The sequence below is a fragment of the Sceloporus occidentalis genome, unplaced genomic scaffold (assembly GCF_023333645.1).
Source record: "Sceloporus occidentalis isolate IW3139 unplaced genomic scaffold, rSceOcc1.0.p SCAF_46, whole genome shotgun sequence".
NCBI classification, from domain to species: Eukaryota; Metazoa; Chordata; class Lepidosauria; order Squamata; family Phrynosomatidae; genus Sceloporus; species Sceloporus occidentalis.
The window spans coordinates 1,388,056-1,405,479 of record NW_028317026.1 but is presented as its reverse complement, the minus strand read 5'-3'; positions in this window follow the sequence as shown (position 1 = coordinate 1,405,479).

The following is a 17,424-nucleotide window of genomic DNA, read 5'->3' as shown; positions in this document are numbered from 1 at the left end:
GTTTGAAAGGGTTGGCAGGAGAAAGCCTCTTCTCTCTAAAAAGAACATGGCAGCAAGGCTTAGGTTTGCAAAGTTGATTCTGAACAAACCACAAGACTTCTGGAACATTGTCCTTTTGACATATGAGACCAAAGTGGAGACTAAACACAGCATATCAGCACAAATACCTCATACCAACTGTCAAGCACGGTGGTGGAGGGGTGATGATTTGGGCTTGTTTTACAGCCACAGGACCTGGGAACCTTGTAGTCATTGAGTCAACCATGAATGACGAAATGCGAGGCCATCTGTCTGACATCCAAGCCTTGGCAGTAATTGGGTTATGCAACAGGAAAATGATCACAAGCATACCCGCAAATCTACAACAGAATGGCTGAAAAAGAAAATAATAAAGGTGTTGCGATGGTAGTCAAAATACAAACCTCAGCCCGATTGAAATGCTGTGGCAGGACCTTAAGAGAGGTGTGTAAACAAATGCCTGCAAACCTTAATGAACTGAAGCAACATTGTAAAGAGTGGGACAAAATCCCACCACAACAATGTGAGAGACTGATAAAAGTCATACAGAAAACAAGGTAGTTCTACAAGCTATTGAATCATAAAGTGTACTTCATTTTTCACACATCGCTTCTCAATTTTGGCTTTATTTTTGCTGAATCAATCATGGCATGATCAATCTTTATCTTTATCAATCTCCCTTCCCAAAATTCTCTCCATCCCTCCATTGGCTCTCTCCCTCCACTTTCCTTGGCTCTCTCTGTCTACCTTCTTCCTCTAGCTCTGTCTCTCTCTGTCCCCCCCTTCCATTTTCTCCCCTATTTCCACTATCTCTCTCTCCTTCCCGTTACATGAGGTAATTTCAATTGAACAAGCCCTCCTTAGGCTACCATACTGGGAACTGGTAGCAATGCCTACTTGATTGGTTCCTTCTTGTTCCTGGGGCTCTGTGTGTGTGGCTGGGTGGAGTTGCAGTTTGTACTATCCAAAAGAGGAAGATGTGGGGAAAACAGGGGATTATATAGACTGTGGCAGTCTGCCCACTGTTCATTCCATTAGAGGATCCATGTAGCCTACATGATCCCTCTCTTATTAAAAAAGGAAAGTGCAAGAAACCATTTGTCACCGTGGGCAATGAGAGGGAAAGAGAGCAATCAGAGTGCAGCATGTGCTTTACTTCAAGTCCCGCCCAGCATGACAGACAATTCCCACAATAACTTGACTATGATATATATATTTTAAAAATGCATGTATTACAAACCCATCTTATGTGCACACATGGAGAAACCATCTGCCCTTGTAAGGGGTAAATGAGGAGACATGAGAGAACTTAAGTATAGGAAATTGATTGATAAAATCTTTTTAATTTAAAACCAAATGCCTCTGGAAACAAAAGCAAAAGTGCTGGCTATAGTTGGTAGTGTTGACAAAACTACCGTATTTGCTCAATTATAAGACAACCCTGATTATTAGACGACCCCCCAAAATTTGAATATTAATTAAGGGAAAAAAAGAAAAAGCCTGAATATAAGACTACCTTATAGGAAAAAAGTTTTACTAGTAAATATTAATTCACATGTAAACTATTTTTTCATATCTAATAAAAACTATGATTGAGAAAAATGTCTTATTTTTGTTTTTTTACTTTTATTTGCCACTCTGCCCCCAGTTATGCATATCTGCCCCCTAGATATGCCTTATACCCCCTATATGCCACTCTGTATCCCTGATTTGGCTTTTAACCCCCTATTTGCCAGTCTGCCCCAGATATGCCTTATACACCCCTATATGCCACACATGTCTTTTAACCCCTGCCTCCAGAAAACCATTATACCACCATGCCATTCTTACTTATGCCCCACATGCCCCGACTTACCAGTGCATTCCCTTGTGCTTCAGACTCCCTGGTGTCTAGTGGGGGGCAGCCGGTGGAGGTCTATGCGATGTGCGCAAACAACCTCCGCTGCTGCTGGCCGGTACTTCCATCGAGGCTTCTATTACTGAGCACCAGAAGGTCATGTCACACCGGTGCTTTGTCATAGAAGCCCTGGTGGAAGTGCTGGCAGCAGCAGAGGTTTTCTGTGCGCATCCCTCAAACATTCACCAGCTGCGGGATGCGCACAGACAACCTCCGCTGCTGCCGGCACTTCCGCTGGAGCTTCTATGGTGGAGCACCAAAGGTCATGTGATCCCAGCGCTCCGTCATAGAACCCCCAGAGAAAGTGCCGGCAGCAGCGAAGGTTGTCTGCGTGCATCGCACAGACCTCCACCAGCTGCCAGAGAGGAGGATTCAGGTTGCCTGCAGTGCTGCGGGGGATCTGAAACTTAGTCTTGTAGTCAGACCTCTATTTGACCTTGAATATAAGACATTTGCTCTGAAAATAATCTTGTCTTATAATCGAGCAAATACGGTAGTTATGTTGACAGCTGTGAAGGCAACAGTCTCTCCTTGATGCTGAGCAGAGCATACAGGTTTGTTCTGACAGAGGTACGGACCACCAAGTATAAGCCTCTCCTTTTTAACTAATGCTTCATTAGGGAGAGATAGCTATTCATTCAAATGTTGATTGTGATTGGTATTTAATGTTGTGTGTATGTATGTATGTATGTATCTATATACAACGATCAGCCACAACATTATAACCATTTGCCGCCAAAACAGCCCTGACCCATTGAGGCATGGACTCCACTAGACTTCTGAAGGTGTGCTGTAGTATCTGGTACCAAGACATTAGCAGCAGATCCTTTAAGTCCTATAAGTTGCGAGGTGGGGCCTCTTGTGGATGCATCCTGGTGCCATGGGTTTCTCCAGGTAAGCGCGACGCACCCACCCATCCACATGATGTAAAAAATACATGATTCATCAGACCAGGCCCCCTTCTTCCATTGCTCTGTGGTCCAGTTCTTATACTGACGTGCCCATTGTAGGTGCTTTTGGCGGCGGACAGGGGTCAGCATGGACACCCTGACCGGTCTGCTGCTACGCAGCCCCCTACATGGCAAACCAGCATTAACTTTTTCAGCAATCTGAGCTACAGTAGCTCGTCTGCTGGATTTTAACCTTTGCCCCTCATGTGCATCAATGAGCCTTGGTTGCCCATGACCCTGCTTCTAACACAAAAACTTTAAGGACAAAATGTTCACTTGCTGCCTAATATATCCCACCCACTGACAGGTGCCATGTTAACAAGATTATCAGTGTTATTTACTTCACCTGTCAACGGTCATAGTGTTATAGCTGGTATATGATATCTGCATTGGTGGGTCTAAAGAAATTTTAATTTTAAGTCTCTGTAATTATGCCTCTGGCAGCTAGAGGGCTGACATCTCAAACGACTAAAGCAGTGCTAGCTTCACCTCGTCTCCCATTGTTTTCAATAATATGCAGGGATAGGAATAATCAAGATTACAATATAGATATAGCCCTATATACAATATAGATTGGTCACCACCACAATGTCCCTGCCATCCCATAAATACTCATATAAAGCCTTTTAGACTGTTTTTCAGAAAAGCTTTCACTTGTATCAAAGATTTCCTTAAAACCAGGTGCAATGTGACTGTAAAAGCTACCCTGGAAGTATTTAATCACTCTGTTCTATTCTATGCTTTATAACCAGAGACATAATGGAAACAGAAGCTGATCAGATGGTTGGGAAATAACTGTCTTTATAAAGTATTAAAGCTATAGCTAATTTTGCAGAGACTATACAGATTTTTGGGGCACTGTCCTGGCAAAATTTTGTCTTGCCATGTGTCCCTCACTTCTCTTCATTGAGCTGCGTAGACTCAGTAAAGCTTTCAGGGGGTCACTGCCACTGATGAGATGGACAGCGGCAACAAGCTTTACTGAGTCTCTGCAACCCACTGAAGCTGTAGCTTAAATGGCCATGCAAGTCTTCTTTGTCTTGACTAATGTCTAATCAAAGAGGCAGAGCCTCCACGCACTCTCTCTTCGGTCCTTTTGAGAAAGTGCTCCGTGAGGCATTGGTCAGCGGAGCTGGTACCAGGGAAAAGAGGACATAGGAAGAAAAGGCAAGAGAGGAAGTGGAGCTGCAGGAAAGGAGACAGGGACACAAAATAGGTCAAGAGAGAAGGTAGGGGGATGTTGAGAGATTGAATAAGAGTGTAGAAGAGCATGAGTGATAGAGAGTGTGAGTAAGAGTGAGGGAGCATGAGTGAGTGACAGTCTCAGTGAGAGAGTGTGAGAAATCATGAAAAAGAGTAAGTGAGAGTGAAGAAGCAACAAAAATAATGATAATGGAAGATGGAAGTTATGCTGCAGCACCATCAATGTCTGGGGTTTTATGGTGTACCACCATCAGTGCCTCTCTCAGTATATAGTGGTGGAAGTTGTGCTTTACCACCCTCTGTGTCTGCCTTGCTATATAATGATAGGAGTTATACTATACCACAATCTGTGTGATGATGGGAGTTGTAGTGTACCACTGTCAGGCTCAGTATATATTTATGGGAGTTATATTGTTATGCTGTACCACCCTCAATGACTGGCATATTATTTAATGATGTGAGTTATGCTGTACCACCCCCAATGACTGGTATGCTATTTAATTTGTTATGCTGTACCAATGTCATTGTCTTGCTTAATATATAATAATGGGAGTTATGCAGTACAACCATCAGTGTCTGGTTCAATACATAGTAATGGGATTTACTTTCATCAAAATAGCCTATGTCAGGGTAAAACAATTCACCTGCCTAATATAGATGCTGCCCTGCAATTGTATTTACTGCATACCAAGAATGTATGGTAGTGTTGGTGGGAACAATCTGTGCCATAATAACTAGGCAGAGCCAAATTATGCTAATTATGTGGGTTGGGCATAGTGAGTGGAGCTTTGGGGCAGGTAAGTTTTCAAGCTCTGCTGCAAAGTGTCCCTGGAATGTTTTTTCAAATGTTGACAACTTTGAGATAGATGATGTGCTTGTATCTAGCACAAATGATTTTGCCAAATTGGATTTGAATACGAGCATAACTACCAAAACATAGGATTGTGCAGATCAGGCAAATTTTCAGTTGGGTAGTGCCCAGTGTTGCCTCCTATGTACCTTTATTGCTGCTAGTGCAGTAGTAGTCCTTTCGGGTGCGGCCATTGGCTGGATACACACAGCTCCACATCTCCAAACTGTCCGAGAGTAGCATGTGGCTTTTTGTATCCAGTAGGTAGTCTCACATAAGGTATTTTATCAGCCATTGGCCATACAGTGCCATGACAAATTTTAATCCCCAGTTTGCCCCTGGTATAAAACATGTACTGCATGCCACAAATAGCCGTTGTCCCACTTGTCTGTCTAAAATCTTGCTATGTGGAATGAGGGATGGTTTTTCTTGCTTCGTGGAAAACCGTGCACGTGTACACAGCACCTGCACTGTGCTGAACTTTAACAAAATAATGATGACTTTCAGTGTGGTTGCCCTGTGGCAAAGCCTCACTTCTTAAATGTAGGTCATTGTGTGTAATCCTATTAACACCCATCACCAAAGAAATATATATTTTAACCATAATACGTATAGATTCTTAAGGAATTTTTAAGAAATTTCTGCTACACAGATGATTATGTTTATCCTATGGGCACTTGAGGCACACGTTTAATCCTTTACTCTTGACCTGAATTCCGCATTTCTTATAAAACAAGTTATGAAGTTTGGGGCATGAAAATCCAGAGGTGGTGCTATCCTGAAAGCAGTAGCTTAAGGCCCCATAGGTTTATGGGACCCCTACAGAGGATATATGAAGGTTGAAACAAAAATACACTTAAATGCATTTCACTTTAATGCATTGTTTTAAGTAAACCTGTTATCACAAGTATTACATTCTTTAATTTTATTTTATGTTTATCTTTTTATTCTCTGTAACACCCTCATTAGTCAATAAAGTCTACTGTGGTGTAATGATTTTACAGATTAAAAGTATTAAATGTGTATTAGAAAATCACATTATGTATACATAATATCAGCAGCTATCTTAAATGGAAGCTCAGAACCTTTTGTTAATTACTAGTGTCAGATTAAAAAGAGGTTTTCAAAAATATTGTGATCTTTTATTTTACTTTTTTTTTTAAAACAGTTCACAATGCCAGTGGTAAACAATAGAATTGATCAGTCTTAATCGCTAAGCTGGGCATTCTCCTTAATGAAAGTTAATGGAGGAGCAGACTTCATTGCCAAAAACAATCAGCTGAGTGTGGTGAGAGGTGAGCTCAACTGCCAACAATGGTAGCCTCTGGGTCTGCAGAGAAAACAAGATAGACAAGCAAAAACCAGGTGTTTGTAAAAGCTAATCTACATTAATTTATACACTATACAGCAGTATATTTTATGTTCAATTTATTCTGGTTCTCGCTGCCTTTGTAGGGGTGTATGGTGGGTTAGAATGGGAGGTCACACTAGGATAACAAAAACATTGATATGATCACAGATGACTTACTTTTAAACCAAGTATGTCCAACACTATTATACTGATCTATAAACAATAAGCACAAGCCATGGGTATCTTTCATAGATTAATTTATTTATGTTAAAAGGTAGATCTGTGTTCCCCCATTTTAATAATATATTTGGGAGCAGGACCACCATCAGGGGTGTATGACCAGTACCAGTGTACTGGGCCTGGCCGGCCAGGCCCCCTGGTTGGCTGCAGGGAAGCGCCCAGGGGGGTCATATAACATGCATTAGGTGATACCGCTGTAATAGGGACGCTGGTGTAAAGGATGCCCCCGGGACCCCTAGAAACAGCTCCACCAACTTCCCCCCAGACATACCGCTAGGCTGACGCTGAGGACCCCACTTCCTCAGGCTCAACACGGTGAGTCCCGGAATATGGCCTCATTTCCCAGTGCTCAGACATAGTGTGTAAGAACAAAAAAATTTAAATGATACCCCTTTCTAGCTATAGCAGCTTCCACTCTTCTGGGAAGGTTTTCCACAAGATTTTGGAGTGTGTCTGTAGGAATTTTTGCCCATTCATCCAGTAGAGCATTTGTGTGGTTAGGCGCTGATGTTGGATGAGAAGACCTGGCTCGCCACCTCCGTTCCAGTTCATCCCAAAGGTGTTCGATGGGGTTGAGGTCAGGGCTCTGTGTGGCCAGTTATGTTCTTCCCAACCACAACCACCCAACCATGACTTTATGGACCTTGCTTTATGCACTGGGGCACAGGCATGTTGGGGGGGAAAAAAAAGACCTTCCACAAAACTATTCACACACACAGTTGGATTGTAACCTTGTTTGACCAGGGCCTTCTTGACTTGTTGTTTCTGTAAATCAAATTGTTATGTTATATATGTAACCCTGGTATCTATATACCTCCAGTTACCATAGATACAGACTTACTTACTACTTGTTACGTCCTGTCTACCCATTGTACAGCGCTACGGTATATGATGGTGCCAAATAAAACAATAAATAATAATAAGTTGGAAGCATATCATTGTCCAAAATGTCTTGATATGCTGAAGGAGACATACCAAGACATTTTGGACAATGCAGCTGATATTGCTGCAAAGGGGGGGACCAACTTCATATTATTATTATTATCATCTTATATTTATATAGCGCCAACAGTTTATGCAGCGCTTAATACAATACATATATTCTAGGGGTATGACAAGACGAGAATTGACAGACTAAGACAAACCGCTACATTAGGTGGAGAGAGCTCTGCGCGCAAGCTTACAATTTTGATGTCATAAAAGTCCTGTGGGTGTAATAGTCAGATGTCCGAATACTTTTGTCCATATAGTGTACATATCTATTCACAATGTAATTCTACTACGCGTTACATATCTAAGAAATGTAGATAGAGAATGTATGCGTGGGGTGGGATAAGTACGTGTGTCTGTATATATAACCGGTGTGCAGGTTGTCAGAAAATAACAATTTCCTTATGTTTTCTCGTTTGTTATTATAGTGACTTTGGGCTATCATGTTTGTAATGATCTAAAAAGTGTCAAGGAAGACTTTAGATATATTTATTTAATCCAGCAATGCAAGGAATGTAAAACACAGCTGCAAGTGCGTGTGTATTTTGCAAACAGCCGACTGCAAACAGAAGCGTGAATTAGTGTTAATATTTTTCTTTCTAGGCACTTTGGAAGTAATTAGTCACAATCCTCTACATGTAAAACACAAATTTACCTTGATTTTTTTTTAGTTCTTATGCAACATCAAAAATATTAAAAAAAACTAATAATACTCAATGTACCTTAGAGAGCCAATATATTCAAATGTAGAATTATGACCACACCAAGTCAAATGTTTTAGTAAGAATGGAAAATATATTTTGGCATGTCCTTGTATTTTGAGGAGATAATGTAATAATGAGAACGTGGATCAATGTTAAAGAATAGTCATCGTGTATAACAATTTAATTGTTCACCAATTTAAATAAAAACAATTGTAAAATAATGTAAGAATTGGAAATCAGACAGTTGGATTGCCCAGCCTAACCCAAGTTATTTTGGTTCCTAGAGATTTCATTTGTCTGCCTCAATCATTATCATACAAAATCTGCTTGATAAATATATTTCAGACTTTTTGGTAAAATGTCCTTAGCTAGGTTTATTTCTTCTCCAAAGTATTCTAGATCTCTGTAGATATTTCTAAATATAAAGCAGTCACAGTTAGCATGTTATGCCTGAATTTCAATTTGTAAATATATAAAATATATTGTTTTATACCAATAATGGCAAAAGGCTTGACACAGTCCATCCTACTAAATAAATGGTATATGTCTATCCAGATTCTAACATGTTGATAAATAGCTCAATAGTTGAGCAGGGCCCTCCTCACCTGTTGTCTCTGTAGGTCAATTTGTTATGTTACATACTACTTGTTATGTCCTGTCTACCCATTGTACAGCACTACGGAATTTGATGGCGCTATATAAATCAATAAATAATAAAAAATAAATGCCCCCAACCCACTTGCCACCCCTCTCTTGGGTTTGACTTTTATAATGTTAAATTTATTGTAATAAAATCATAATATTTGAGTAAAAAACAGAAAAAGACATTTACTATTGTATATTCTATTATAACAAAATAAGATGATTGCTACTTATCGTATTTATATTTTCTATTGCATACTATGTGTAGTATTATACTCATAACACAGAGGCAGTGTGTTTTATACTCTAAAGCGTTTAAACTAGTTGATGTATTTGCTGATGAAGCCTTGACACTAAGTTTCTGATTCTTTTTCTGTTCCTTTCAATTAAAAAATAAATAATTTCAATAAATGCTAAATTTGATCCATGGCCCTTCTTCATAGAAAAGCCACCTGTGTTCTTTTATTTTTGGTACCAAACAAGTCTGTAATAAATAATTACCACTAATTCTGCCAAACATTTGAGATGTCCGTGGCATGTATTCCTTCAGCAGATGGACACATTTTTAAATAGAATAGGGGATATTATATATAGATATGCTTTGCACAGCGTTGCCAAGTGAACTGAAAAGTTCAAAAATAAGTTAGTGGCTCCAAATACATCTCTACAGATCATTAGCTCATGTAAGATACAGAGCTGATATTGGAAAGGGATACTGTGCTAAATTTCCGTTTTACTTTTTATTATTTCTGCATTATGGGTTTCTCAGTCAGTGCTGTTATTTTGTTTTATGGCTAATGTCATTTTTAGCACAATTTTGAGTTGTGTTAGAATGGAAAAGCTGGAGGCTAGGCTTTAAAATGATAAAAATAAAAATGAATTTAATGACATGGAAAACGTGTAAGTGCCTTCTGATCTGTTGGAGAACTGGGGATTTCAGTTCATTTGTCTTGTCATTCCTTGAGGGAGCAACAAACCTTAGAAGATTTCTCTCCCGTGAATGGTCCAGTTGGCTCTTTATAACGCCTGCTTATTATAAAGAGATTCATCTATTTTATTTTTTGGGTTTTTTTTATACTAACCCTTGGGTGTCTCTAACTATTTGTGACTTTACTCAGGCGTTCTAGGTTGACCTTTATTTCCTTTAACTTGGAGTGTGCATTATCTAATAAAACTGGGTATAGCAATCTATGGACAAACACACAATAGTCTGCATAAAATATTTAACTAAGCAGATTCTGTTATCACCTCATTTTTAGAAGGGTGCTGCTTGTGCCATTGGGTTAACGTAAACTGTGCATTGGAGTTACATTCCCTCACCTTCTGTTTCATTCTCCCTTAACCTCATATTAGATTGTAAGCTTGCAAGAACAGGACCCTCTTCTTCTTCTGTACCAGTATGTCTAAAAATGTTATTTTTAATTCTGCATACTATTATAATTGTTATGCTTTATTTTTTTAAATGTCAACATATTCTGCAATGCTGCATTTAAATATGAAGTAGTTAACATGTACACCCTGCCCGTGAGCTTACAATCTAGCCTTATGACACTTCTATACAAAGTTCTTAGCACAAATGTGCATTTAGGTAGACAGTCTCAAGAAATACATATTTGGTATATACACAGGACAGTGCGTAATAAAAGAGAACATGAATTAATCATTAATTGCAGTTCTAATAAAGTTCTAAGATGACAAGGTGGTGAGTTGCAAGACACATGTGAAAACATGGTGAGTTATGGAAAAGCACGGGGTGAATTACATATTGTCAATTTATTGTTATTATCTCTCATGTTGTAATAGAGCTACAAAATGTGCAAGTGGTCTATAAAGTGTAATGCAAAAGTGTAAAATTGTAGTCTGACTCACCTGCACTCCACTTACCTCAAAATTATGTCACACGGAGGAAACCCTCTAATACAGGTAGCAGCTATTTTACAGTTTAATTAATTATCCTGATCATATGAAAGTGATACAAGTTGTACCAATACAGTGTGTCATATCGATAAAACTTAATCTCTAGAAATATATTTAACTGTGTAAGAAAGATCTCATTTTAATCAGTTAGGTGCTAATGAACACTGTGTTCAATTTATTTTTGACATATCTTTTGTCACTTGGTTGAGCTTCATGGCCATTTTGACGGTAATTTCAATTTTGAACATTATTGTGGCATTATTCTAAGAACAATATATATATATATATATATATATATATATATATATATATATATATATATATAGTGCCTATCTATGAAAGACATCCCAAATGCAGGTTCTATGTGCTTGCATAAAGGAAGCACATTTTAATTATCTGATTATGATAGCTGGTATAACAGAGATGTCTTAGTGTATGAATGATACTTAAAGCAATTATGATACTTCACTGACTCTTGAAACGATGATACTCATCAAGCTGAAAGGGTATAATGGCACTCAGAATGGGAGTGCTTCATATCTTGTTACACATCAGAGTTTATTCCATGGTTAGATTCTATAAACATGTCATTAAATGTTATTAGCATATGTCTAACCTCGGTGGTTATTGATAGTGCTTTACTTTCTCTCGTAGACCTGGTTGTTGCAAAGCTAGAGGGGTATATATATTGCTCTACTGCATCAGTCACTAGTGAGGTTATCAAACCACCACAGAAGTATTTTTATTCACTGTTTATAAGTTAAAGGTTATGAAGTTGGAATGTCAGTATTATATCGAATTACTAAAATGTTGCATTGTCAGTTGAGTTACCTTGACTCATGTGACTCAACTTAAGTCACATTCATTTGCATGCTACAACTAGCAACACAACTTGCTATTGGGCACCATGTCTACCCTTATTTTTTAGATTAATTTTAACCCCCCTTTCATGCCCTGAGCACCATGTCTATCCTTATTTTTTACATTAAAATTAACCCCCCTTTCATGCTATAGCGGTAGGGCATGAGGGGGCATAGGTAGGCTCCATACCTCCCCCAGACAAATTTTGACTCCTACCTCGCACATTGGGTGAGATATAAAGGGGAGATCTTGCTGCCTGCTTAATAGGTTGTCCTAAGAGACCTACAATTTTTCTCTTTTTGAGCTATTTATTTAAAACTTTCATTTCAACTTGATGCCAACTTGGCAATTCAGGGATTAGTGAATCTTAGAGTCGCTATTATTTTTCATGTTTCTTTTTTATTTTATATAAGTCAACTATAGTTTGATGCTAGTGTAAATGCTAGTGGACGTTTAATGAAAATGCAAGATGGCAGTAGTGAGCATGCGACCAACTTGCATTCACTCACTATTTAGTCAACAGATCCAGACTTTTTAGCGAGTATTGGTTATGAGAAGGCTATGTGTATTGTATATGAAATGTATATAGAATGAAAACAAATCATTATTACTTTCCATTAAGAATATTGTGAAAGTAAATTAAATCCAACAAGGCAATGATAAATGCCGGGGAGAGGAAAGGGTTTCTATCATTGCTCCAACTGTGAAGCTTTACATTGGGTGCCCCTTATTAGATGGTGATAGGTTTAAGAATATAGGCACATACATTTATTCACCACATAATTCATATTATGCATTGCAACTTTAGACAATTACATTAAAGTCGATCAATCAGCCTTGATTACACAAATAAATTAATCTTTGTAACCAATTATAATCATCATGTAGCAAAGTTATGTATTAAGTCAATCAACTTAACTTATCAGCACAAATGAGAAAATGAAATGTAATCCTTCATGCCCATCAATATTAGGCATGGACAAAAGACCATTGTTTTGGATCACTCCTGTATCCTTAATTAGTTAATGCCCCAGTAGTGAAGCTGGAATGTTCATTAGCACAAGCTTAACCCATCACGATTCCCACACTCATCAAATCAAGACCCAGAAAATGCACAACACACATAAGAGCTAGTAAAAAAAAGCAAGAATGAAATACAAGATTTACGTAAAAAGACAACTTCAGTCATATACAGACAAAAGTATTTAGCACATAAATATAGCCTGGCAATAAAACATCTATTATACCCCATGGGGCATAGAAAAAAAATACACTTCATGTAAATAAATTGACTTAATTCAAAAAGCTAAAATTATTAGAAAGCATTCATGCACGGAAGTCAAAACTTGCCTTTCCAGGAAAGACCTCAGATGTGATCATTAGGAATTTTTTTTTCTCTTTGAACATAAAATATGATGCTGCATAGAGTAACGTAGGTTACAGGCCCAATATACAGTGTGCAGCTGCCAGCTGGATACGTGGGGCTGCGAGCTGCTGCATTGAAACATAGCATGCAGTCGTGCATATCCAGTTGGCAGCTGCGGATACATCATTCAGCAGCCTCTGGTCATTAAGTGCCAGGGCCGCTTAGTTATGCTCAGTTTGGTCCTGCTAGATTAGCATTGACAGAAACCTGACTTTATTATTATTATTTAAATTTTTTTGCTCCAATAAAATTATTTTATCGGCGGTCCTGAATGCCATTGTTGTCAGTCTTGCTATTTTGGGTGACTTTCCCTGTTCAAACATGACACTGAGCTAATTCTTCATAATACTAATGAAGCCCATCAACTTCTAGTAGTCTTATTGTCTTTCTGGGTGATTGACAATGAGCCATCTTTACTACAGATAGTATGATAAGGAGTCAAGGCATTTGTCTAGTACACTGTTCTAAGACAACACAACTAGAACTTATACAAATGGCTGATATGTAGCTTCCAGAAAGCATTATATTATGCAAAAACTAAAAATGTTTTAAAAACAATATTTTTGAATATTTTTTGTTTCATACTAATGATAGAAAAAATGATGGGTGTTCCCTTTTAATATATTCTTGTGCTTGTTAAATACTTTGTGATTTTTACAGTGTAACAGAATATCCTCCAGGCTGTGTTATCCCCTCCAAACACTTATTATGGAGCAAATAAATGCAATTTTGCTCAAAAAACACTCCCCATACCTGGTAAATCAGCACCAACAAAAAATATAGTAAAAAAAAAACATGTAAAACTTTTACACATAATATTTTCTGTTTTACAAATAAGTGGGCAGATGAATTATAACTCCTATCACAGTCAGACAGGCTGATTATGAGGCTGATGGGAGTTCACAAAAGTGGGTGCGCCAGACGGGCAAAATGCTGGCACATTTTTAGAAATGTGTCTTTTATGTAAACTGTGTTTCTTTAGTATATTATGTGATCTCTTTGTTTTTGTGTGGCAACCTTGCCCTATGCTGTGTACTGTGTTGTAGTGAGATGAGTGGGTTATGCAGTGAGCCCTGTAACATCCAAAAGTGTTATATTAATATAGTTTGGGGTATTTTGGTTAATCCGGCAACATTAGTGACAATAATCATAGCAAAATCATACAACAATGTGACATTTTTAATATATTAATCACACTAAACGTTGGACTATACATCTAGTACACTATAACTTTTGTCCTCAAAAAGACAATATATTAATTGTGTGGGAACAGTAAAAATTAAAAAGGGGAATTGAGGTTGAACCAACATATTGTGAAAACGCAAACAAAGATTTTAGTTTCTGGGTATGAAAAACCCTCAGAATAGAAAGGGTTAAAATAGCAATATCTATGTATTAGAAACTTTTATGTTTACAATGGGGCAGGTTTTCTTAAATTCTTGTTCTTTAGTTTTGCATGATAATTCTGAACCATTATTCTATTCCTTCTTGTAAGTATAGGCTGAGGACATGGAACGTAAACTATTGACAAAATAATTGATCAAATATGCTACTATTAGACTATTTGATTTAGACTTTTCTTCTCACTCTCTTCACATTTTGTTAAATGATAAAAATAAACTATTGACATTGATCTCCAACAACATTTTAACTCCCTTACTCATGATGATGGTAACACCCTGGACCTTATTTTTTCTAGCATGTGCTCTCTCACTAACCTTTCAAATTCCCCTTTCCCCCTCCCTGACCACCACTTCATTTCCTGCTCTCTAATCTTGCCTCATACTCTCCCCCTTGCACCCCAACCCCGCCTAACCAGAGACCTTAGCTATATTCTCATCAATTTACTCCCTCTCCTCTCTCCAATCTCTAACATGTCATGCCCTAACAACACTACCTCTGTCTATAACGGCACTCTCATATTTGCTCTTGAGCATATAGCACCAGCTACTACTCGCTCCTCACGACGGTCACATTTCCAACCCTGGCACACGACTGTAACCCAACACCTACGACGATGTTCCCGCACTGCCGAACGTAGTTGGCGAAAGTCTAATTCCATGTTCGACTTTCTGCACTATAAATTTATGCTGCGTTCCTACTACTCTGCTCTTAACCTTACTAAAGAATTCCCTTCTTCAACCGATCCCTCCTACACCTTCCACTAACCTTAATGCATCTGACTTTGCCACATTCTTCAATAATACAATTCAAACTATCAGAGATGACATATCTGCACAGTCACCTCCCTCTGACTACACACCCCCCCTTCCCACTGACCTCTTCTCCCCTGACTAAATTAACTAATTTCTCTGCTGTCACTGAAGAGGATGTACATGCTCTTCTTCTTTCCTCTTGTCCAACCACATGCCCCCTTGACCCCATCCCTTCCCATCTCACCCAGTCTCTTTCATCTACCCTTGTCCCTACTCTAACTCATATCTTCAACCTCTCCCTCACTACTGGATCTGTCCCATCGTCCTTCAAGCATGCTACCATTACTTCTATCTTGAAAAAGTCCTCCCTTGACCCGACTGGTCTCTCCAACTACCGTCCAATCTCTCTGCTTCCTTTCGCCTCCAAGCTTCTTGAAAGAATTGTTTATATACAACTAAGTTTCTAGACTCCAACTTCCTGCTTGACCCTCTTCAATCTGGTTTTCGCCCTCAACACTCTACTGAGACCACCCTTACTAAAGTTACTAATGACTTACTCACTGCTAAATCCAAGGGCCACTACTCCATGATAATCCTACTGGACCTTTCTGCTGCTTTTGACACGGTGGACCGCCCTCAAAAGCTTTATGATCTTGGCCTCCGTGATACTGCTCTCTCATAGCTCACTTCCTACCTCTCTGATCGTACCTTCAGTGTCTCTGTCTCCAGTAACACTTCCCCTCTCTCTCTCAGTTGGGGTACCCCAAGGCTCAGTTTAAGGACCCCTTCTCTCTCTTTACACTTCCTCCCTTGGCAAACTGATCTCATCATTTGGCTTTCAATACCACCTGTACGCTGATGACATCCAGATGTATCTATCCTCCCCTGATCTCTCTCCCTCTGTCTTAGATCGTGCCTTGCATCTGTCTCTACCTGGATGTCTGAACCTTTCTTGAAACTTAACCTCTCCAAAACTGAACTCCTCATCTTCCCTTCAATACTAAGATTCCCCCATCTATCTCCCTTAATGTTAATGGTGCCATCATCTCCCCGTCTACTCATGCACGCTGTCTTGGTGTCACCCTTGACTCCGACCTTTCGTTCACACCCCATATTCAGTCTGTCTCTAAAAACTGTCGCCTAACGTCTCTCCCCTCTGTCAGTCTCTTCACTGGCTGCCTGTGCGCTTCAGGATTCATTTCAAAATCCTCACTCTTACTTTCAAAGCCCTTCACAGTGGTTCCCCTCCCTATATCTCCTCTCTCATCTCTGAATACACTCCTAACCAGTCTCTCTGCTCATCCAAGGATCTCCTTCTATCCTCTCCTCTGATTTCTAGCTCTCATGCCCGCTTACAAGATTTCTCAAGGGCTGCCCCTATCCTCTGGAATGCCCTCCCCCCGTCTATCCGTCTTTCCCCCTGCCTTTATTCCTTCAAAAATCCCTCAAGACCCACTTCTTTAAGGCTGCTTACAACATACCACACTAAGGCCATCCCATACTCCCATATTCTTTTAGCTTACCCTTCCTACTCCCTCTCCTGCAATACTTTTACTAGCGTGGCTGGTCTATCCCTAACAGTGGCACTTTTACCTATTGTGTAATACAACCCAACACCCTCTAGACTGTAAGCTCGTTTGAGCAGGGCCCTCCTCATCTGTTGTCTCTGTAATAATCACTGACATTTAACCTGTAACATACATGTGGGAAGTCTTCATGAAGACTGACCCTTTGAGGACCAATTAGGAGACTGACAGTCCACATCTCACCATATGGTTTGGTTGCTCCATAAGGAGCTGTATATTGGTATGTGGCTTTCAACAAAGTTTTGGTTTGGGAAGATACACTTTAAATAATAAAAGCCATTTGTGAAAAAAAAAATCTTAGTTGACTTAGTTTCTAGCCAGTTAACAAGTAGGAAGCTGGTTTAAGGTGGTCTAGTAGCACATATAAATGTTGTCAAATAAAAGGGTCGATGAAGGTAACTTGGATTAATGTGTACAGTGTTGGGATTTAATTTGAAATATTACACACTGAAAGTTAGATGCATGTCCGAGGAAATCATTATGTCAAGAAGTCAGATAAAAGTCATTGATGCTTGACTAAATATGTAATATACTTTTTAAATTAACCAGAAGGTTTATAAATTAACAGTAATATAACAAATGCATGCCTTTTAGTGGACAATAGAGTTTTTGTTTTCTGATAAAATGCTTACT